Consider the following 24,039-nt stretch of genomic DNA (forward strand, 5'->3'; position numbering starts at 1 on the left):
CATACCTCCACAAGCCATTCCCACTAGCCAATCAGGAGCGAGTATGCAAATTAACCCAACCAAGATGGCTGCAGCCACAGAGCGAGCAGGAGGCTTGGGTTTTCTTGGTAATGGAGGAAGCCAAGCTTTCTGCACACCCTGGCCAGCCTAGGCCTCCACTCAAGGCTAAAAAGTTTCAATTATAGAAGATAAATAAATCCCAACAAAAATGGCTGCGGCCACGGAGCAAACAAGAGGCTTGGCTCCACTCAAAGCTGCAAATTTTAAATTATAGAAGATAAATAAATCCCAGATACCAGGGCCTCTGCTTGGGTTGCTGGGGGGCATAGCCAGCCTGCAAACCACCACAGGCCCCTCACCCAAGCCGCCCCATGCCCCAAGGGAACCCCCACCATGATCCGGGACACCCTTCATGGCAAACCAGCTGGCCCCCACCTATGAACAAGGCCTCTATCCTATCTAATAAAAGAGTAATATGCAAATTGACCATCACTCCAACACACAAGATGGCTGCCCCCATGTGGATACAAGATGGCCACCACAAGTTGGCCAGCAGGGGAGGGCAGTTGGGAGGGATCAGGCCTGCAAGGGAGGGCAGTTGTGGGCAATCAAGCCTGCAGGGGAGGGCAGTTAGGGGTGACCAGGCCAGCAGAGGAAGGAAGTTGGGGGCAACCGGGCCTATAGGGAAGGGCAGTTGGGAGGGACCCAGGCCTGCAGGGGAGAGCAGTTGGGGGGAACCAGGCCTGCAGAGGAGGGCAGTTAGGGGTGACCAGGCCTGCAGGGGAGGGCAGTTAGGGGTGACCAGGCCTGCAGGGGAGGGCAGTTAGGGGTGACCAGGCCTACAGGAGAGGGCAGTTAGGGGTGACTAGGTTTGCAGGGGAGGGCAGTTAGGGGCAATCAGGCTGGCAGGGAGCAGTTAGGCATCAATCAGGCTGGCAGCGGAGTGGTTAGGGGGTGATCAGGCTAGCAGGCAGAAGTGGTTAGTGGCAATCAGGAAGGCAGGCAGGCAAGCAACTGGGAGCCAGCAGTCCTGGATTGTGAGAGGGATGTCCGACTGCCCATTTAGGCCAGATCCTACCGGGATCAGACCTAAACGGGCAGTCAGACATCCCTCGAGGGGTCCCAGTTCGGAGAGGGTGCAGGCTGGGCTGTGGGACCTATACCCCCTCGTGCACGAATTTTGTGCACTGGGCCTCTAGTATTATAATAATAAACACTATCTAATTTTATAATATATATCATGGTCAATGCGCTAGTATAACATGTAATAAGGCCACATGAATCCAACCAATAGAAAAAAAGATAACATTTCAATAATAGTAGTGGTTAAATTGCCTAATAGAAATACAAAATCAAATAAGATCTTATGTCACAATCAAAAGAACTTGAGATAGATTAAGAATTAAATGGAAAAATAAAACTGAGGGAGAAAACACTATAATTAAAAATAGTGACAATTTTTCTGATTTGGGGGATAGAGAGTCTCCTCACTTTCCTAATTCTCTACATAGCACAACCATTCTCTGTATAAGATAAGCTCAGAAAAATTCAAAGTTATCTGTGATGATTTTTTTTTCTCTTATCATCTTTGTATTATCATCATCTCTATAGCTCTACAACCCATAAATGGCTTTGAGATTATTATTTTCAAAGCAGAGCTCTGGTTATATCAGGACACAGACCTTAAAAATGTTTTTTTGTTTTGTTGGTGTTTTTTTTTTCCGGTTTCCACGGAGTTTCAGTGTGGTATTTATCCTGACATTAAAATGCAACCTTAATGTGTCCCCACAAGTCTTTCTAGGTTTATGCTCACTCATAGGTCCTACTCTTTCCTATCCTGTGCCTTTGGCCAATCCCTTTCATCTGAAATGCTGGGTCCCTCTCCATCTGGACCACTCACAATCCAAGGCACATCTAAGACCATCCTGCCAGGCTAGTTTCTCCCACTTCCCACCTACCTGGAGGCCATCTGTGGTTCATTTGAAGCCAAAATAATGCACTCACCTCAGCCATCTTGCAAAGAACCATTTATTTGCAGTGTCACTGGCACCTGGGAAGAGAGAAGCACATAAACGTGAGCACAACAGAACACCGGAGACAGATGCAAACAAACCAATCTATCAAAATAAAAATGAAAACCAGAGAAATGGAGAAATATACAAGTATTTAAATGGGTCAATCCGTGAGTACAGGCCCAACTGGACAATGAGAGGGAGAGCGAGATTCTACCTTTCCCTGAACCTCTGGTTTCTGCCATGCTGATCACAGCAGAAGCTCCCCATTCTGAACCCAATTCAACCAGAGAAACAGCTGTTTATTGCAATGCTGTAGCATTGTCTGGGGTTTAGATTTCTCCCCTTTGGCATTTTTCTTAGCGATTATCAGGGGTGATTCTGCCCATATGTGCTTTTCAACTTAAATGCTGATTCCAAAACCTAACTCACTTGTCAGGTGCTACAGAGGTGTGTTGTCCGAGCCCTCCTGGTACAAGAGTCCCAAACTCCTTGACAAGGATGATTCACCCCTACAGTTCTTAGTGCTGTGTCTTGGCACAGAGTTTGTGTTAAATAATGCGAAATATAGACCTGTTTAATTGAGATCTCAGATGACTTGTTTTCACCAAATTTCCACTTTCACTCTTGAGTACTAACAAGCTGACACTAAAGTTCATAATACAAACAGGAGGGGGAAAATCCTAATTTTCTATTTTAGCAGTTAAAGCATAGCCATATGGAAAACAGACTATAGAAAATATTCATATAAAATTTTGAAAATGTTTTCTTTTCTTTTTTTAAAAATATATTTTATTGGGTTTTTACAGAGAGGAAGGGAGAGGGATAGAGTTAGAAACATCGATGAGAGAGAAACATCGATCAGCTGTCTCCTGCACAGCCCCCACTGGGGATGTGCCTGCAACCAAGGTACATGCCCTTGACTGGAATCAAACCTGGGACCCTTCAGTCCACAGGCCGACACTTTATCCACTGAGCCAAACCAGCTAGGGCTGAAAATGTTTTCTTACTAGTAAAAATATTAGTGGCATTTATCACTTAGAAGATCTATGTTATTCCAAAATCTATGACAAGTCTTTGAAAATAAGTCATATAACTTTTTTTCCTAGCATTTGTCAATGCAAGAGGCATTAAGAACACAGAATATCATTTCAGATGCAGAAGACAAAAACATTTAATAGAGATGAACTGTCTTTGCATTTGCTCATTTTGTAATGGTAGATTTCTGAGCATATTTTTACATCAGGTATAGCCCATATATCAAGATAAAATTATGGGTCTGTGTTGCTAATTGGAAATATTAAATACAAACAAAAACAACCAACAACAACACACTTGCACACCTTATATCATTTCTGCCACTATAACCTGATTCTGTGGAATAAGCTCTCATTGCAGTTTTTAAAAACTGTTACTTTATTGGAGAGTTAGTTTAAATTTAGAACTCATTTTGTAAGCTTCTTTTCACAAGTGTACCACCAGTATTATTAGTAATTGATTATTTATCAAAAGATCAGTGTTATATCACTGCATGAGGAAAATAACTATCCAAGCACATTAATTATAAAAATAATTGATATTATTTAAAATACAGACCCACTATAAAGATCACCACAAATTGTAAATCTTGCCATTACTAAATACATGAAAGTCTGATTTGAAGATGAGCAATTAATGAGTTACTGGAGCATTCATATGGAAAATATTACACTCAAATCACTAAATGTTTTAAGCATAGGAATGAACATCAATGCCTAATTTTCATTTCACTTTAATACATGTGTAATGGAGCAAATATAGCTTAGTTTCTTATTCATGGAAGGCAGCTGTGAAATAATTCTTATTTCACTATATAGTTTTAGCATTCTGTTTTGCTTTTTAATGAGAGAAATTATAATGCCATAATTTTGGTCCTCAGGCAGATAACATAAGACACTTTGCTGATCAATATATGTGAACTTTACAAACTCGTCTTGTCCGTCATCAATTGAGTTGACAAAGTTGACTGATAACATAATTCTGTTCATGAAACATAGGTCAGAACCTTCCTTCCCCCACTGCTGGTTCAGTTGTTATAAAGGAAAAACTTTCTTCTATCTACGTAACTCTGTCCAACTATATAAATAGCCCATGATAATTAGTAGTTACAAATCAGCTATGTGTGACTGTGGCGATATTATTGGCTCAATCTTTCCTATTAAAGAAAGGAATTTCAAAATGTATTACAGCAGCACCATCGGAACACATAAAAATACATCACAAATCTGTTCAGAAAACAAATGAGATAGTAAAGTCCACAGTTATATGTTGAACCTAATGGATTACTTCAGTGACCTTATCATGTATATACATTTTTTAAAAATCTGAGACATATTTAAGACTATATGTGAAATATAAACATCTATCTCAGATTTTTAAAAAGTCTTTACTTACCTGGTTAGTTAACAATAACCAGTATGACCTAATTCTGACTAAAATTTTACAGGTGTGATTAAAATATTTTTAAAAACCAAAAATCTGAAGATATTTGTCACATCTGCTTTACCTGAAGATTCTTTTTTATTTAATTACTAGGGGCCCAGTGCATGAAGATTTGTGCACGGGGTGGGTCCCTCAGTCCGACCTGCATCCTCTCCAATCTGGGAGCCCTCCAATCCGGGAGTTTCTGTCTGTCTTTGCAATCATATGAGCGAATTGTCTGAGACCCCAACCCAGTTTGGTTTGGTGCTCACAGAATAATAGAAGTCTTTTTTTTTTTTCTTTGCTCCATTGGTGGAGATTTCCTAGAAGTTGCAGGATATCTTCCCTTTAATTTTTCCTCAACACTGTGACTTTACTTATGTCTCTCACCTTTTCTTTCCCTCCATCCCCCACCCGCAACAGTAACTTACTCTAGGCTCACTGTGCTCTAGTGTCTAGGAGATCCCACAACGTGTCTGCCACCTGAACTACGATTCCCAGCATTTCTGGTGCTCCCTGCTCTCTGGGCTTCCGCTTCCGGTCCAGGGGCTGCCACCAGAACTACGATTTCCAGAATTCCTGGTGTTTCCCACGCTCTTGGTTTCTGCTTCCAGTCCAGGGGCTGAACAAATGAAAAGGACTGCAAACTCCAGCCGACCCAGGCCAGGCTGACAGGACCGGACACTCCAGTGGCGTCCCTGGGACCCTGGGTGCTCGGCACCGGCGCGCGCGTGCACTGGCCACAGGCTCGAAGCAGGTGGGGTTCTGGGGATGCCCAACCCTCCCCCAGCTGCTCAGCACCTGTGTGCTTGGCGCCAAGTGGCCGGAGGGCAGAAACGTCTGCCGTGTCACTATGGCCATGCTGCCGGCATCCCGCCCCGCCCCTGGCCATTCAGCACCTGCATACCTCCGCGACGCCCACAGGCCTGCCATCTTTGTCAGGTTAATTTGCATACTCACTCCTGATTGGCTGTGGGTGTCGCGGAGGTATGGCCAATTTACATATTTGTCTATTATTAGTGTAGACTAGTAGCCCTGCGCACAAATCTGTGCACCAGTAGCTCTCTGCGGGGCCTGCCTGCTCCGCACCCACTGCCCAGAGGTTCGCTGCGGCCCAGAGGCCCATCCGTGGCTGGGCACGGGACACTTGCCTCATCGCCAGGGCAATGAGGCTAGCATTCCCTCCCGCCCCCCGGCTGCTCTGTGCCCGCTGACCAGAGGCCCTCCATGGCCAGGGTGGAATACTTGCCTTGTCGCTGTGGCGACGAAGCAAGCATTCGGCCAGGCCACTCACACTGCCCACTCTCAGCGGCTGCCCCTGGGACTGGGGGACTCTGTTGGGGCTGAGAGGACTGGGCACCGCCATCTTGTGGCTATGGGCACCACCATCTTTGTGACGGAGTGATGTTAATTTGCATATTACCCTTTTATTAGATAGGACAGAGATCATGAGTGATCCTATAGGATGAATGGAAATAGCATTTTATTTTATTTTTTGTTTGTTTTAAATTTGCTCTCTTTTTTTATTGTTGACAATATTACAGATATTCCCCATTTTCTTTAAAAAGGAACCTGAAGTTTCTTAAAATGGAAAGAGAAGATTGATTTCTTATTTCTTATGTCATCATATACTAGTAGTGTTTACTCTGAACTTTGTTAGCCATTCTAATTTGATGTCATGAAAGAAATGATCTATATCAATAAATGTAAGCATACCTATACATTAACCCATTACTAAATTATGGCAATATAGTATATTTAAAGATGACAGACATCAAAGAATATCTGAAATAAAAATGCTACCAGAAATGAAATTTTTGAAAACAAAGATTCCTAACACAAGCTATACTTTGTTTTACATAAATGATAAAACACATTAACAACTAAACTTAAAATTTCCAGGTTAATATTTAACATATTTAATGAATTATAGGTATTCAAATCGAATGTGTAATTCAAGCAAATGGTATATTATTGACCTCCTCAGGTCAGTGGAATTCATTGTGTGAAGATGACAGAATAAAGGATGGTAGAATCCATTACATACTGAATAACAAAAGTTCAATCTAAGCTCTGAGCACACTCCGGGAAGCCAAGTCCAAGTACAAATTTACCAGCAGTCATTTTGTCTGTTTATCTACTTCCATCTATTGATTCTAAAGGGAGAGCCCCAAGCCTTCATCTCTTATCTGTTCCTTCAGAAAGCCAGATTGCAAGTTCTCCCAAGCTTTCTAATCAATGCCATCTCCAGCTCTTTTCTCAGTCAAGGCTACATTCCATGGATCCAATTTCCATCTGAACAAATGAAAACCTTACAGTGCATATGATCTCCCCTTACCTCACTCAGAGAAGTGAATGGGAACTCAATATGACATTGAATAATGTTGTAATCTTGTGTCATCAGAGTTATTGGCAAACCAGATCAATTATGACTACATTCCCAAAGAAGGAACACCTAAGCCTGCCAATCATCAAGCCAAAGCCCATTTCATGCTGCCTTCTATTAGGCCATCCCAGCAAGACCTCAGCCTGGATAATGGCTACCAAAAAGGGGAAGAGACCACAAAAGTTCTGGGCTGCAATTTAAAAAGGCACAAATACATTCAGGTGCAAATAAAGGCAGGTAAACAAGAAGCCACATCCAAATGCCATTCTCTCAACTTCTTTCTGCATCTTCTTTGGAAACTTTCTAGTTCACCTTGACTCTTTGAGACAGAGTGGTTCCTTAGATCAGCCCCTCCCACCTGCCGCCCCTGCAAATTTCTGCTTGGTGTTAACATCTCTTGCTATCAATTTAAACCCATCCTTGGATTTAAAAATAAAGCAAAGTAATGCTTCACAATGGATATTACTTTGAATTATCCCTGACATCTTTCTTGAAAAGAAGTTGGTTCTTTCCCTTTAGGCAGAATTTTAGGCAATCTTTTATGACAGGAAATTTTCCTGTAACAAAAAAAGGGTCAGTCCATCTTAGGACAAATATATGGATGAACACACATGGTTTAATATTCCAGCAAAATATTGAATAATATTTAAATTAACTACAGGATGCTATAGCTTCAGGCATCATTGCATTTTTAACACAAAAAAATTTACTAATACTGACTTCTTAAAGTACGAAGTTAATTAGATATATCCTAATGCTGGAAATATGAAATCGGTTTTTGAACATGATCCTTGGCATGAAAATAGTTTGTCCTAGAACCAGGAACAGGGCTGGACAGGCAACATCAGGGAGATGTAGTTAAGTCAGTTGAGTAACTAAAAGTGTAGTATATATGTGGGCAATTTCAGGGAACAGTGGGAGCCTGTGGCTCGTTTTATTTTCCAATTTAAGCAAAGTGAGGTCAGGATCAACCACATTTAAGGGATCCGTGACAATCTGGGCACTCAATAAATACTTCATGATTAAGTGAATAGTAAGTATAGAGTCACAGAACTGCTAAAAATGTGAAGAAACATTAGAGAAGAGGACCCCTTCACCAGCTTCTGGACTGCTGTGTGAAGAAGCTAAGCCACTTAGATCACCACAGTCCCCCCAGAAACGATGGGCTTACGGACGGCGCTGATGTCACCAGGAGTCTGCTTCTATAACCACCTCCACTCTGATGCCATGTTTCTCCTCTAGTCTCAGGTTCTTCCATACCCTCAAGACAGCTTCCATCATCCTAGGCTCTTTATGGAGAGACATAGCAATATCCAGGAAATCTCATTTTTCTAAAGAACAAGGTGCTCTTCCTCCAAAATCTCTAAGCAGACAGCCTCTCGTGTCTCCTATATTTCCTGCATCTGGAGTCCACCTTACTAGCAAACTTCCTGGTATGAGAGATTAATAAATGTTCTTATTGTCTAAGCAAGTGTGACTTTCTTTTTCCTTACTCATAACTAAACACATCCTCGCTGGCACAGCACATGAAATCGATTCCTGTCATTACACAGCAGGATGGTTTCTGGGTGGCATCAAGAGAATAAAAGACATGAAATGATGTCAAATAAATATTTTAAAGCCACTATTGGTTCTAGGTAGTCATCCCTTGAATCAATTGTTTGTTGGTGCTACAGGTCAATGCATGTAAAAAAAAAAAAAAAAAAGGAAAATGCTGATGAAGAATCAGACCACTCCATGTGGTGAGGAAGCTCATAAAAAGGGGAGTTTATTTGTTTAAAGCTGTAGAACAAATGTACATCAGTCATTAAAAAAGCTTACAGGTTTGGGAATTATTTAAGTCTGAGAATAAATACATGCAGCAGAATATAAATCTACACAATACAGCATTCACTTCCTTAAGTTTCTGGCTTGATAAGTCTTTTATGGGAACTAAGAAAGTTTCAGAGAGAACTTGAACTTACAAAGTTTCAGGCAACTCTATATATAATCTTTTGTTCTTCATTTTGTTTCTGTGAGGATTCAGACTATAAAAGCTCTTTTATCAGAGATTAAGGGAAACCATTCCCTCCTTGAATATAAAGGATCTTTGGAACTACACTTTTGAAATTGCTGCTGTCTCCTTGATCTGGGAATATTTTGACAGGCACTTTCATGATCTTTATTAAGTGAATTTTAGCATTTTTCTTTTCTTTCATAATATTAAAAATGTCTATCTGCAAAGTAGGTATTTTTCTATGTCTACCTGAACCCCACAGGGCAAAAAATAACTTAAAAAGCAAAACATTAAAAACATGTGCATTGAGAAACCAAACATGTAATCCTACCTAATAAAAGAGTAATATGCAAACTGACCGAACCTTCGCTACACCCAAGCCATGCCCACCAGCCAATCAGGGCGAGTATGCAAATTACCCAACAAAGATGGCAGGTTAATTTGCATACACAGAGGGAGGGAGGAGTGAAGACTGAAGACAACTTAGAAGGAAGAGGGAGGAAAAGCGGAAAGCAAGGTGGCTGCCAGAGGGAAAGCGGGGGCGGGGCGGGGTGGGGCGGGGGGCGGGGTGGGGGGCAGTGGCAGCAGCGCGTGGGTGTGGGCGCGGCAGCCGCAATGGCGGTGGCAGCAGCGGCAGCGCGTGCGGCTGCAGCAGCCACTTGCAGGAATTTTCCTGCAAATGGGCTCCTAGTTTATTATAAGCAAAAGTACATCTAATGAAGGCTTCACTTGTGATATTGAACCACAAATACAACATTATCTGAATTAAATTTAAATATGATTTCTGCAAATATTCTATCTTCTCCATTATTAACCAAAATAATAATTTAAGGAATTATCAAATATGAATTAATAGACTTTAATGGTCAATAATTTTTTTTTACCATATTCATGTACTTCCTTTAAGTTGCTAAAGAATGAACCCAAACTATTGCATCATATTAAGATGCTTATACTGCCCCTAGCTGGTTTGGCTCAGTGGATAGAGTGTCAGCATGCAGACTGAAGGGTTCCAGATTTGATTCCAGTCAAGGGCACATGCCCAGGTTATGGGCTCAATTCCCAGAAGGGATGTGCAGAAGGCAGCCAATCAATGATTCTCTTTCATCATTGACGTTTCTCTCTCTCCCTTCTCTTCCTCTCTGAAATCAATAAAAATATATATTTTTAAAAAGATGCTTATACTAAAAGTATACTATTTTTATGTTGAGTTTTAATAAGCTCTTGCCTATATGTAAGTTTTACATGTTAGCTCTTTCTTTCTATTCACTTCAGAAGTTGAAATTTTGAAAAAAAACATGCAGTTTTCTACCTTGCCTGAACCCAAAAAAGCAGACTGAGGGATGGTCCTGGCTAGTGGTAAAGTTTTGCTGCTAATATACATCCCTTCAAATATGATATTGAATCAACATAATTGTAAAATACTGGTTATAATTTTAATAAAAACTTGGTAGTGGTGGGACCTTGCCAAGAGCGAAGTAAATCAATGAAAAGTTATAGCAGATGATTTTTATCTACAATGCGCAGCCGAACAGGGTTTTGTGAGATTTAAAAGGACAGTTTGACCTGATCGGTAAGTTACTTAGATTCTAAATTGGAGCTATATGATTTTTTTTGACATTTTCTTTGTTAATTTGGGTGTCATTTGAAATCAAATGTGCATAGTGGATGAATGTCACATGCATGACGATGTGAATAGCTGTACTTCATCCCAATGCTGATGAATAAATCGCCTTTCCTTGATTGCTCCAACTGGAATTTATAACTGCCACTGGTGAACTCTTGTAACATTTATTTGTAATACCTTTATAACACTTCATACTATGTATATGGGTCTTACTGCCCCAAATACATTTAAAAAAAAACAACTCATTGAAGATAGAAAGCACATCGCCTCTCAAACCTCTGAGTAAAAATATGGCTCCAAGAACAGTTGCCCACAAGTGAACATATTCCAATAGGTGATATGAAAAACATGAGAATGACGCAGATTTGCCTTTGTTTTAGCATGGAGAGAAAGTATATAGGGAAAGAGCAGATAAGAACACTTTTCTAATGTACAGAGTAACTAGTCACTACAAATTTTGGAATTTGATACAAAAAATAGAAACCAAGATCAAAAGTATGAAGGTTTACTTCCTTAGTCATTTTTCATACTTGAGATCTATGCTTTTCCATTTTATCCCCAATATACATTCTTTAAAAAAATGACCTTGATGCTGATTTTGTGTTAGTACTGAAAAAAAAAGAGACATACCTGTAGAATGTTATAATTCCAACCAACAGTCTTTTTGTTTTGCTTCCAAAACTGTCTAGCTTGTTCAGAAATAATAGGGCTTGACAGTTTCAGAGTAAGAATAATATCTTGGTGTCTTGTGTCCGCAAAGACACCTGCTGAGCAATTTATCAAAGTTCAAAGAGCATGGCTATACTATCTCATGTTAAATGCAAGAGTGTTACCTAAAGCGTGATCCTTGTGTGTTTAGTGAATTTGGTTTGAAAAACCACATATTTATTGAGATCTTTGTTTTAGCATTAATCCCCTGTCTGACAGAATCTCACAACTCTTGGTTAAACATTCCTCTACAAATGTCACCTCCTACTAATTAAAGTGAAATATTTCAGCTACTGTTTATTTATTAATTCAACTAAGACTTCCTGTAAATAAAAAGGATCCAAGAGGGAGAAAGCATAAATTTGACTTGCAAATTACATCTGCAAAGTGTCAACTTTGTCCATGCAAATTAATGCTTTGTAATGCAGCTAGTTATTTCCTCTTATCTTGCATCATGTATTATGACTGAATTATAAACAAATAGTAATTTCAATGTAATTACAAATATAATACAGATAACAAAATTGAAACTTCCATTTGAATTAAAGAAAAGCTATTCATTCACATTAAGGATATTAAACACAGCAAATCTATAATTAAGTGAATGCTTTCATTTGGGTGAGATAAAAAAATCATCTCTCAGAAGAGGGAAGATAAAAGAATTGCTATACCCCACTTGATATCTTTAACAATTCCAGGGCTCTTTTATTAAAATAAAGGGCAATGACTTGGGGGTTCTGGACTAGAGTCCTACTCCCTGCGACATGGATCCTGTTTTTTTTCTCTTTTTACTAATATATCAAGTTTATAATTAATTAATATCTATTGCACTTTTTAAAAAATTATTATTATCTACTATAGCAAAGTATATAGACTGTTTTATTATAGACTAGAGGCCCGGTGCACGAAATTTGTGCACTGGTGGTGGTGGGGGGGGACCTCAGTCAGCAAGTGTACATCTGCTCATAGTCTGGGACCCCTCTCTCCGTACTGCCCACCTGCTCACTGCTCCTGACCACTGGGATCACTGCTCCTTAGCACTGCCGCAGAGGTGGGAGAGGCTCCTGCCACCACTGCTGCACTCACCAGCAGTGAGCCCAGCTTCTGGCTGAACGGCACTCCCCCTGTGGGAGCGCACTGACCACCAGGGGGCAGCTCCTGCATTGAGCATCGGCCCCCTGGTGGTCAGTGTGCATCATAGCGACCAGTTGTTCTGGTCGTTCCACCATAACCGTCACTTAGGCTTTTATTATATAGATACTAGAGGTCTGGTGCACAAAATTCGTGCACAGGAGGGGTGTCCGTCAGCCCGGCCTGTGCCCTCTCACAATCTGGGACCCCTCGGGTAGGGTCTCTAGGCCTGGCCAGTGATCAAGACCTATTGGGGCTTCCTTTCCCCCAGCTGCTTGCAGCTGGCCCCGCCCCCGCCACTGCCACTACTTGCCATCTGTGTGGTGCTGCCCCACCCTCCCCCGCCACCAGTCACCTCCCTCTGTGGGCAACAGGCATGGGATGCAATCACTTTGCTGGTCTATGCCTCCCTTTTTGGGGCAATTGATCACAGAGCCCCCCCCCTGATGGCCCCACAAAGAGTGGCCTGGGCCGGCGATCTTGGGCGATGATGGGTCCCCCAACCAATTGCATCACACCCACATTTGCTGGCCTGGCACCAGTACATGTCATAGCGTGGCCATCCGGAAGGTTGTCTGGACAGTAATTCTGCTGTTTGGTTGTTTGGTCGATTTGCATATTATGCTTTTATTATTATAGATTATGCTCAAGATACTAATATGTTACAGGGTCAGGGATAGAAAATATATATATATATTTTTTAATATATTTTATTGATTTTTTACAGAGAGGAAGGGAGAGGGATAGAGAGCTAGAAACATCGATGAGAGAGAATCATCAACCAGCTGCCTCCTGCACACCCCCTACCAGGGATGTGCCCGCAGCCAATGTACATGCCCTTGACCGGAATCGAACCTGGGACCTTTCAGTCCACAGACCGACGCTCTATCCATTGAGCCAAACCGGTTTCGGCTGGGGATAGAAAATATTGATAAAAAGAGTCAATAACAATAAAGTCAGAAGATATTATATATTCTTTATATCTTGTTTGAAATTTTCTAGTTTTAGAGTGTTTCAGTTGACTGTACTACTGCTGACATTGACAGTTAATATTTACTGATTAGCACCTTTTCTCTCACTATTAATACAGGAATTTCCTTCTACTGCAGGTTTCCTAAAAGTATGGTTGAGTAGGAAGAACAACTTTTTTCTTCTACCTACTTCAATAGGACAACTGTGAAATTTTAATAAAGATATTTTGCTAAGACAAACCAAAGATGTCAATCTTTTCTACCATTTGCTTCCATTATTTAATCAATAGAGACCAAATCTTCAATTCTACCTATGGACTTACAAAGGGAAAATTCTCTTATTTCCCTTTCTATGCCCACACACTATGGATGTTTCTTTAGGGGAAAAGTTCAGATGCTTCCTAGACTTGGCTTAAGGTAGCAGTCACATAAATCCAGACATCCTGTAGAGAACACATAGAGGCCAGAAAAAAATGGAGTTTGGGCATCCCCTTCTCTCATGACTTATTTCCCATGCTTGTGGGTGTGATATGTCCCCCATACATTCTAGATCAAATATTAGGATGTTCTAAGATTTCAAATGAGAAACCCTGGCAGCCTAGCTGTAGCACTTATTATTAGAAATACCCATCCGATGATTTGAAAGACAATAGAAGCAACAGTGTCTGATGAAGTGCCTTGGGAGAACCAGATGACAAGAACTGCAGGTGAATTGCAGCAACACAAACTGACCCTTCTGTGCCAGATAAACCTAATATGCCAAAAAGGAACTGGGCTGACCTTAGGGAAGAGCTAATATTGTTTAAACCTTCTCTGTTTTCTCATCCAGCGTCTCCTCTAAGGCCTGATAGCTCTCCAGTGTTTCTAGAGAAAGCTTCTGTTTAAAAATATTCTGCATGCATATAAGCACAACCAACAGACACAAGACACTGGGGGTGGGGGGCGAGGTCAAGTGCTGGGGGGTAGGGGAGTCTGGGGGGAGGTGAGAGGCGGGGAAAAAGAGACATATGTACTACTATTTGTAATACCTTAAACAATAAAATTTAAAAAGAATAATGCAAAATATTCTGATGAGAATAAACTCTGTTACACAGCATTTTTCTCTCTTGCATGGCCTCTTTAGATGCTCCATCTGGGAGTTTGTTTCTCCTATTTCACTAATAAGACTTATTTTTCAAATATGTACTGGGCCTGTGCAGTGTGTCAGGCACTGCTGTAAGGGTTTTACAAATATTGCTCATTTAATTCCCATAATACTAGTACTATACAGGGACCTTACTATTATTATCCACCATTCCCCACATGAGAAATTTAAGCACAGGCCTCTGTCACATGGCCAGTATGTGATAAAGCTTGGATTTGAAGGCAGGCTTCAAATTATACCATTTTCCTCTAGTTTTAGGAGAAAATGGCCATTTAACAAAAGTGTCAGTTATTAATGGGAAATGATACCTGATGAATCTTAATGGTGGTTTATATTTTAATATTACTAATACAAGGCAAAGGTAAATGAGTACAAATCTAAATTTGGTAGAAATTACTCACCCTTTTAACTCATATTATAAAAAATAAATATGCAAATTAGCTACAAACAAAACCTAAAAATCAAAAAAATGTTCAAATTAACAGTGCTAATTTCATATGATAGGTTGAAAGTGGGTTTTACAGAAAAAATATATTATGTCAAGACTTGTATCACATTTAATATTTATAAATATTGAAATCAGTAACAAATATGGAGCATTCACGTTTTATTATCAGAATGGAATTAATTAATGTCAAAGTTGATTTTGCTGGAATAATTGGACCTCATATTTATTCAGAATAACTCTAAGTGAGCAATTCTCAAAATTCAATTGTAACTAAGTATTATGTGATAACACTGTATAGCTGTCTTAGCCACTTGAATTTTAGTATTATTTCATTATCCATAATTATCCTTTAGTAGCTAGGATTTAGAACCAGAAATGAATGTCTAAATTTAACTTTTATTATTGCAGAACTAAGAACAAATACTTAGACACAGAAATTATTTAGTTGAAGAAAATCAATAAATTCTGTTATAACTAATCCAAATCATTTTGGAATTGATATGAATGTAAATTGTGTTTTCATTTCTATTTTGTCTTCAGCATTGAATATTAGGCCTAATGAAAAATTCTCATTTATAAAGCAAGCTAGGACAGCTTTTTCCCTTATTTGGTAGAAATCTATAATCTATATTTTGAGCTTATTGACCTTAAACAAGTTATGGCCAGATATTTCTCCAGCGAAATGGGTTCATTTGGGAGCAATGAAGGATTGCAACTTAGGATATACAGTCTAACTATGACCAGAGAAACAAAGGAGGGGACTGGGCTGCTCTTTCATGGACTTGGGAGGGGCTCTTGTAAATGATGAATCCATTGGAGGAAACAAAATTTGAAATATAGTGTCATTTCTTCACATTCTGAGGCAATAAACTATTTACTTCCTGTTAGAGATGCAATGTACTGTAGCTTCCTGTTGGGGTCAGTAGTGTGGGTTGAGTGACACATGCTTTATTTAGAGTTCTCTCTTCTAGCCTCCCAACTTTTCTTTATTTTATTTTATTTTTTTACAGCTTTTTGGGATTTTAAAAAATATATTTTTATTTATTTCAGAAAGGAAGGGAGAGGGAGAGATGGAAACATCAATGATGAGAAAGAATCATTGATATGTTGCTTCCTGCACGCCCCCTACTGGGGATCGAGGCCATAATCCAGGCATGTGCCCTTGCTGAAATCAAACCTGGGACCCTTCAGTCCATAGGCCAATGCTTTATCCACTGAGCCAAACTCCTTTTTAAATGCAGTTTATTAACTTCCAAGTTTATGTCTCTATTTTCTCATTATCCTGGAACAATTAAAATTATAAATTGCTCTACATATTGCTATGCCCTGCTGTCAACTCAAAATTCTAATTTACTTAAAAAACAAGTCATATTTGATCAAATATCTTTTATGCACAATTACCAAATAAAAGTTTAACTTAAAGTAAAATATTTTAACACAGGTACAAAGATAAACATCAAACAGTTGTTGAAACTTGTTTCTTAACAGTGAGTATCTCTAAAGGCATCTTCCTCTTTTTGCTTCTATATCTAGAAAATTCATTTAGTCCCAGTATTTCAATCCGCATAGTTGCAAACTATTATGTCTTCTCACTTAGGTAATATTCCCTCTTACCTTTTGATTGGGAATTTAACAACTGTCTCAAACTTAATAATCTATAATAGGAGTTCTACTCTGAAAATCCCTGTCTCTTTTCATTGAACCATCAAATTATGATTCAAAATTTAGCAACATCTTGGTTTTGCCTTTGCATTAATTTTAAATATCAAATAACAGCCAATTCCTCTTAAATTTTCATTTAAAATATAGGATAACTTTGTTACATAAATAGATTTTGAGATCTGTACAGAGCCTTAGCTATATCTGGTAATGTTGCCACATTGCGTAAAGATTTTAAAAATCTTAGAAACAGATGACTAGGATAAGACCATCCTTATGACAATTACCTCAATACTCCTACTTATCTTTTTAAAAAATCTTCATTGTTGAAAGTATTACAGATGCCCTTGAAAGTATTACAGGGACAACCCCCCACCCCAAACTTCACCTGACACCCCTGCACTATTGTAGGTATCCAAGGGTTATGTATACATGCATATAACTTTTTTGGTTAATCTCTTCCCATCCCCTCCTGTTCCCTCTGAGAGTCCTCAGTCTGTTACAGGCTTCCATATCTCTGGATCTATTTTGTTAATCAGTTTATTTTGTTTATTAGATTTCATATATAAGTGCAATGATGTGATACTTGTCTTTCTCTGAATGGCTTATTTTCACTTAGCATAATGCTTTCCAGGTCCTTCCATGCTATCTCAAAGGGTAAGATATTCTCCTTTTTTACAGCTACATAAAATTCCATTGTGTAAATATAGGACAAATTTTTTTATCTACTCAACTACTGATAGGCACTTGGGCTATTTCCAGATCTTAGCTATTGTAAATAATGTTATGAACATAGGGGTACATATATTCTTTCTGAATGGTGTTTCAGGATTCTTAGGATATACTAGGATTCCATATAGAGTGGGATCACTGGGTCAAATGGAAGTTTCATTTTCAATTTTTTTTTTTTTTTGAGGAATCTCCATACTGTTTTCCATAGTGCCTGCACCAGTCTGCATTCCCACCAGCATTGCACTAGGGTTCCCTTTTCTCCACAGCCCTTGTCATTTGTTTTTAAGTCTTCTCTAGACACTGTTTAGAATTGTTTGCTTACAAATAAAGTAGCTGCCCAAGGTTCTGGACAATAATCCAATCATAGATTTTTTTCTTTCTGTTTTTCACTAAATCCAAAGGCCTAGAATATGTGAGCACAATGATTCCTGTCATTACAGTAGCTGCACTGGTTTTAATTTATACCTGACAAATGAGATGTATCTTCGTCGATTTAAGAGCCTTCAATAATAAAGGGCTATTTTAATTTCAACTCCAATATGTATTTTTAATATTGAGAATTGAGAGATTGATTGGAAAATTGAAGACACTTCCATTTATCTGTGCAGATGTATTTAAGGAAAATGATGCCCTGATGTGTTTGTTTATCCCATTTTATTCCATTTTAGAACTCATACAATTCAGAGAACAAGTTGTTTTCATACATTGATAAATTCTGGGAAATGGAAAATAAGTGAGTCAAAGTTTAACCTCATAATAACACTGTTACTGTGTTTAACTGCTTCTCTTTGTGTGCATTTTACATTCAAAGATATTTAACACTAGGAAAAGCAAAATATGGTTTTATAAATATGTATGTTTATACAAACCATATTAACTTTTTTCTTAATTTATACAATATTTGGGTTGTGGCTTACATTCATTTGTTTGAATATGAATTCATTACATAGAAACTAAACAGCAATATACCTGTGCTGTATTCATTTGGTACTGTTTAACATTTCCATTTCTCCTAATTGAGTCAACATCTGCTTTTCTGAAGATCCAGGTGTGTAATAACTCACTTGATATACTTTTTCTGTTACCATAGTAGCACTATTTAATGAGGTAACAAATCCAATTCTAGATGAAATTGCAAAATGTAACATTGCCTCACAAGAGCTGCATTTTTTTTTTTCTGTAAGAGTAAAGAAAAACGAATAATTCTTTGTGGCAAAACCCAAAATACAGCCCAATTATAGAAGCCATGTGTGTACTAAATAACTAATAGCATAAAGATTTTTAAAAATTCTATTATGACAAGCAAGTTTCTTGTTAAACTAATCAATTAGAGTTGCATGTAGAATGATATGTTTCTTTAAAAAAAAAAGACAAAGAAGATTAATATGCATGATATGCAATTGAAAATAATCCAAGTGGATTCCATTACATATAGGATATATAAAAAATTTATGATGTTTTATATATAGCATATTATTGATATACTTATCGTTAAAATCAAATTCATACTCTCCATTATGATTAGTGATTATCTGTACTAACTCATTTTGTACCCTCCCCTGTCATCCTCTACATACCAGCCAAAATGCCTCATTCTGTGTTATAAATACGCTAAGCTTTGGCTGGTCTTCAACACCTTTACTTGGGCATTTCCTTTTGAATGGCTGACCCTATCTTTCTTTCTTTTCTTTTTTTAAATTTAATAAATCTTTATTGTTCAGATTATTACAGTTGTTCCTCTTTTTTCCCCCCATAGCTCCCCTCCACCCTGTTCCCACCCCACCCTCTGCCCTTACCTCCCCCGCACTGTCCTCATCCATAGGTGTACGATTTTTGTCCAGTCTCTTCCCGCACCCGCCACACCCCTTTCCCCACGAGAATTATCAGTCCACTCCCTTTCTATGCCCCTGATTCTATTATATTCACCAGTTTATTCTGTTCATCAGATTTTTTATTCACTTGATTTTTAGATTCACTTGTTGAAAGATATGTATTTATTGTTCATAATTTTTATCTTTACCTTTTTCTTCTTCTTCCTTTCTTAAAGAATACCTTTCAGATTTCATATAATACTGGTTTGGTGGTGATGAACTCCTTTAGCTTTTTCTTATCTGTGAAGCTCTTTAGCTGACCTTCAATTCTGAATGATAGCTTTGCTGGGTAATCTTGGTTGTAGGTTCTTGCTATTTATCACTTGCCACTCCTGTCTGGCCTGCATAATTTCTGTTGAGAAATCAGCTGACAATCATATGGGTGCTCCCTTATAGGTAATTAACTGTTTTTCTCTTGCTGCTTTTAATATTATCTCTTTGTCTTTTGCTCTTGGCATTTTAATTATTGTGTGCCTTGGTATGGTCTTCTTTGGATTCCTTTTGTTTGGGGTTCTGTGTGCTTCCTGGACTTGTAAGTCTATTTCTTTCACCAGGTGGGGGAAGTTTTCGGTCATTATTCCTTCAAATAGGTTTTCAGTATCTTGCTCTCTCTCTTCTGGCACACCCATAATTCGGATGTTGGTATGATTGAGGTTGTCCCAGAGGCTCCTTACACTATCTTCAAATTTTTGGATTCTTTTTTTCTTTTTGCTTTTCCTGTTGAGTGTTTTTTGCTTCTTTGTATTTTAAATCTTTGACTTGATTCTTGTGGTCCTCTAGTCTGTTGTTAGGTCTCTGTATAATATTTTTTATTTCAGTCAGTGTATTTTTAATTTCTAGTTGGTCCTTTTTTATATCTTCGAGGGTCTCACTAAATTTATCGGCCTTTTCTAGGAAATTCTTGAAAAGCCTTATAACCGTGGTTTTGAATTCTATATCCAGTCGTTTGCTTTCTTCCATTTCTTTCATTTGTGACCTGTTTCTTTGTCTCCGCATTTTCGCTGCTTCCCTGAGTTGGTAGAGTAGCTTTGTGTGGTAGGTGTCCTATATGGCCCAGTGGCTCAGCCGCCCCCAGTTACCTGATGTGGACACTTTTGATGCACTCTTTGTGGACTGTGTGCACAGCCTTGTTATAGTTAAGTCTTGATAGTTGTTGGTATCACTGGGAGGAATTGAATTCCAGGCCAATTGGCTGTGAGGATCAGCTGTGTCTACACTGGGAGAACTTCTGTGCTGGAGACACCCTTAGGAGATAAGACTTGCAAAATTGCAAAAGCCTCTGTGCTCAGCTTGGATGGGGCGGAGTCTCAGGGCGGAGCAGACAGCCTTGGCTTCCTATCAGCCCCGCCCTATGAGGTTCCTGGGTCTCAGTGTCCCTCAGTAATCACTGCAAGCACCTCTGAGAGAAAGCCGCCCTCGAGTTTCACCCGCTGCCAGACAGTCCAGTTTCTCCCCGAATGAGTCTGGTTTCCCAGAAACTCGTTTGGAACTGGAGTTCAGCGCAGTCGGGAGCTTCCATCTCCCTCCCGCTTTAGAAAGCCAGCTGCGCACTCAGCCACACATGCACTCAGCAGTCAATCCTCTCTGCGCGCGTGTGCCTCTGGACCTCTGCCTTCCGCGCTCCCCTGAGTCTCAATGTGCTTCCTCTTTTCCTGACAGTCCAGATTCCCCCCGAATGAGTTTGGGTTCCCAGAGTCTCGCCTGGGACTGGAGTTCAGTGCAGTCGGGAGCTTCTGTCTCCCTCCTGCTTTAGAAAGCCAGCCGCGCACTCAGCCGCCCGTGCAGTCAGCCGCCCGTCCTCTCCACGCACAGGCACGCGTCTCCGTACCTCAGCCTTTTGCAGCTCCTCTGAGTCTCAATGTGCTTTCCTCTTTCCTTCTAGTTGTAGAATTTCCACTCAGCCAGCTTTCCTGTGGTTCTGGATGGTGTCCATTTTGTCTTTTAGTTGTAGTTTTGATATTGTTGTGCGAGGCAGCAGTTTAGGTGTTTACCTATGCCGCCATCTTGGTTTCTCTCCCTGTCTTTCATTCAAATTTCATTTCTAAATGTCATTTCCCTGAAGGCCTCCCTTGATCTTCCCATAATTCCACTGAGTCTTTGTAGCACTTGCCATTGCCTGACATTTTTCTTGACTTCTTAGTTTATTTCTAACTCTTCCAAGAGAATGTTAAGGACTGTAATGACTAAACTCTGCCTTATTCACAGCTATATTACAGTATTGCAAATAATATCCAGCACGCTCATTGTATATTTTCTTGGCAGAGGCAATTCGTGCAAGAACCTATGGGTCATTGGGAGGAAACTAAAGCTGACTATAAGCAAACAATGCAGTTTGCAATACAAATGTCAAGCGTGCCCTTTCTCAGGCTATTTTTTTATGGCCGAATTGATCTCATCATCCAGTTTTCAATTCCTAAGAGTCTTTTCCTGACCACCATATTCAAATAGATCCATTCTTATCATTCTTGGCCAAGGCATACTATTTCTTGCAAGGTATAATATTATGAAATCACTGTATTAGCTTATTTACTTCCCTGTAATGCATAGTCCACGAGAGGGAAATTGTGATTTTCTTGTTCACAGTCATATACCTGAGTGAATAATCCAGTGCCTGGTACATGATTCTCAAAATTATTGGCAGAATGATGGAATAATGGACTTAAGATACAGTTTATAGGGCATATCTACAGGCTAAATAGAATAGTTTTGGTATTAATTCTAATAGGTAGAAGGAAAAAGAGAAAGAAATAAAAGATGATGTCTATTTTCTGCTTTAAGCAATTCTAGGTAAATGAGTGAAGGAAGGCACCATTTACTAAGAAAAATGTATGGTGTTGGATGGAGGGTTAGGCAGAGGTAGAAGGTATATGTGAAGGGAATGAAGTCATATTATATATTTTTGAAGTTTATAAGACATTCTAGTATATATACGTTAGAATAACGATTTTCAATCTTTTTCATCTCATGGCATATAAATATTAAAATTATATGGCACACCATATATGTATGTATGTGTATGTGTGTGTGTGTGTGTGTATATATATATATATATATATATATATATATTTTATTTATTTATTTATTTATTTATTTATTTATTGCCGATCTAACAAAAAGAATAGGTCTAATTCTGATTCATTCATACTGGACAACTATTGTTGTATTAGCTGTTTTTTTATTATTATTATTTTTAATTGACAATATAAAAGAAAAGAGGTCAGTGCCCCTGGCTAAAAAGTCAGGTATTGCATGTTATAAGGTTCTTGCAGCATGCTGACTGAAAATCGCTGGGTTAGAAATTCAGTAAAAAGGCCTGGGCAAACACTTTGTATAATATGAATATATAACAGGTAGTTAAAGTCATGAGAATGAATGAACTCATCAAAAGAGAGACTGTACTTAAAAGGAAAAAAAAAATAAAAGAACAGGATTTGCCCCATAGTTTTAAAAAACATAGAGGTTTGAGAAGACCCTGAACTGGCTGAGTGTCTGAAGAAAAGTGACTGACGAAGTAGAAAAAAATACCAAGGAAGTCATAACAGAGGAGCATTTCTAGAAGGAGAAAGTGGACAGCACTTTTTATAAAAATGTAATATTAAGGGCACTCATGATACATGAAGTTAATATGACATATATGAGAATAATATTCTATCACAAATATGGTTTAAGACTATTTACAGTATAGTCTGTGTTAATTTTCCCTACATTATGAACAATAAATAAATATTCCAAAATGAATCAGCAGTAGTTAACGGTATGATCTTAGGCAAATCCCTCTAGCCCCGTGGTCGGCAAACTGCAGCTCGCGAGCCACATGCGTCTCTTTGGCCCCTTGAATGTGGCTCTTCCACAATATACCATGGCCTGGGCGAGTCTATTTTGAAGAAGTGGCATTAGAAGAAGTTTAAGTTTAAAAAATTTGGCTCTCAAAAGAAATTTCAATCGTTGTACTGTTGATATTTGGCTCTGTTGACTAATGAGTTTGCTGACCACTGAGTCTAGCCAGTCCAGGATCAGACACACAGCAGAATTCATTTTACAGGATTGATTAACCTCCTTAGCCAGCAGTTTAATATGAAGGCTCCTAAGACTCCTTCAAGTTCTCCACCATACAATGAAAAGGGAGAACAGTTCTCTAGTACTACTCAACCAAAAGGAACATTTTGGTTATATTTTCTTTTCTAGCTTCTAACATCAACACTTATGTTTTACTTTGCTATTCCTGCTTGCCTTTAACACATAAACTTAATAAATAACTGTAGTTATAGTACAAATAGTTTTCCAATTTTCACGGACACATTCAATCCAAAGCAGAATACAAAAAGGAAAGTCAGAAGTACAATAGGTACAATAAAGAAAATAACAGCTAGTTATAACAATGTCTTTTATATGATTATTTATCCAAAGCCTAAAAGACACTTAAGTGTAGGAGAGGCAAAAGCAACCACAGAACTGTTTTATAATTAATATATATATATATTTATATTTTTTTTTTTTTTTCAGGGAGGAAGGGTGAGAGAAAGAGAGATAGAAGCATCGATGAAGAGAGAGAATCATTGATCGGCTGCCTCCTGCACAACCCCCATCAGAGATCTATCCCACAACCTGGGCATGTCCCATAACTGGGAATCAAACCGTGACTTCTTGATTCATAGAGCGATGCTCAACCACTAAGCCATGCTGGTCGGGCTGTTTTATAATCTTTATGAATATTTAAAGGGCATTTGGATCCACAGTTACAAACAATTATTATGGATCTCTGTCCTTGTCCAGTAGATGGGGTCTCCATGAAGGGTATATATTATTTTCAAGCTTCACTAAAGAACTACAAGACTTTGATCCAAGCAGACCTTGGGAACCACTAAGAAAGCTATATAAATAGATTAGAATTGAG

At 38.9% G+C, this 24,039-nt stretch overlaps 1 long non-coding RNA gene across 1 annotated transcript in view; it reads right to left on the reverse strand.

Moving 5' to 3' along the window:
• LOC129150889 (uncharacterized) overlaps positions 1–24,039 on the reverse strand; it is a 135,600-nt gene that overhangs the window by 10,872 nt on the left and 100,689 nt on the right. Inside the window, exon 2 of the long non-coding RNA XR_008557672.1 lies at positions 2,005–2,050. This is a non-coding gene — a long non-coding RNA (uncharacterized LOC129150889). The remainder of the gene's footprint in view (positions 1–2,004; positions 2,051–24,039) is intronic.

This window comes from Eptesicus fuscus, chromosome 12 (assembly GCF_027574615.1).
Source record: "Eptesicus fuscus isolate TK198812 chromosome 12, DD_ASM_mEF_20220401, whole genome shotgun sequence".
Lineage (NCBI taxonomy): Eukaryota > Metazoa > Chordata > Mammalia > Chiroptera > Vespertilionidae > Eptesicus > Eptesicus fuscus.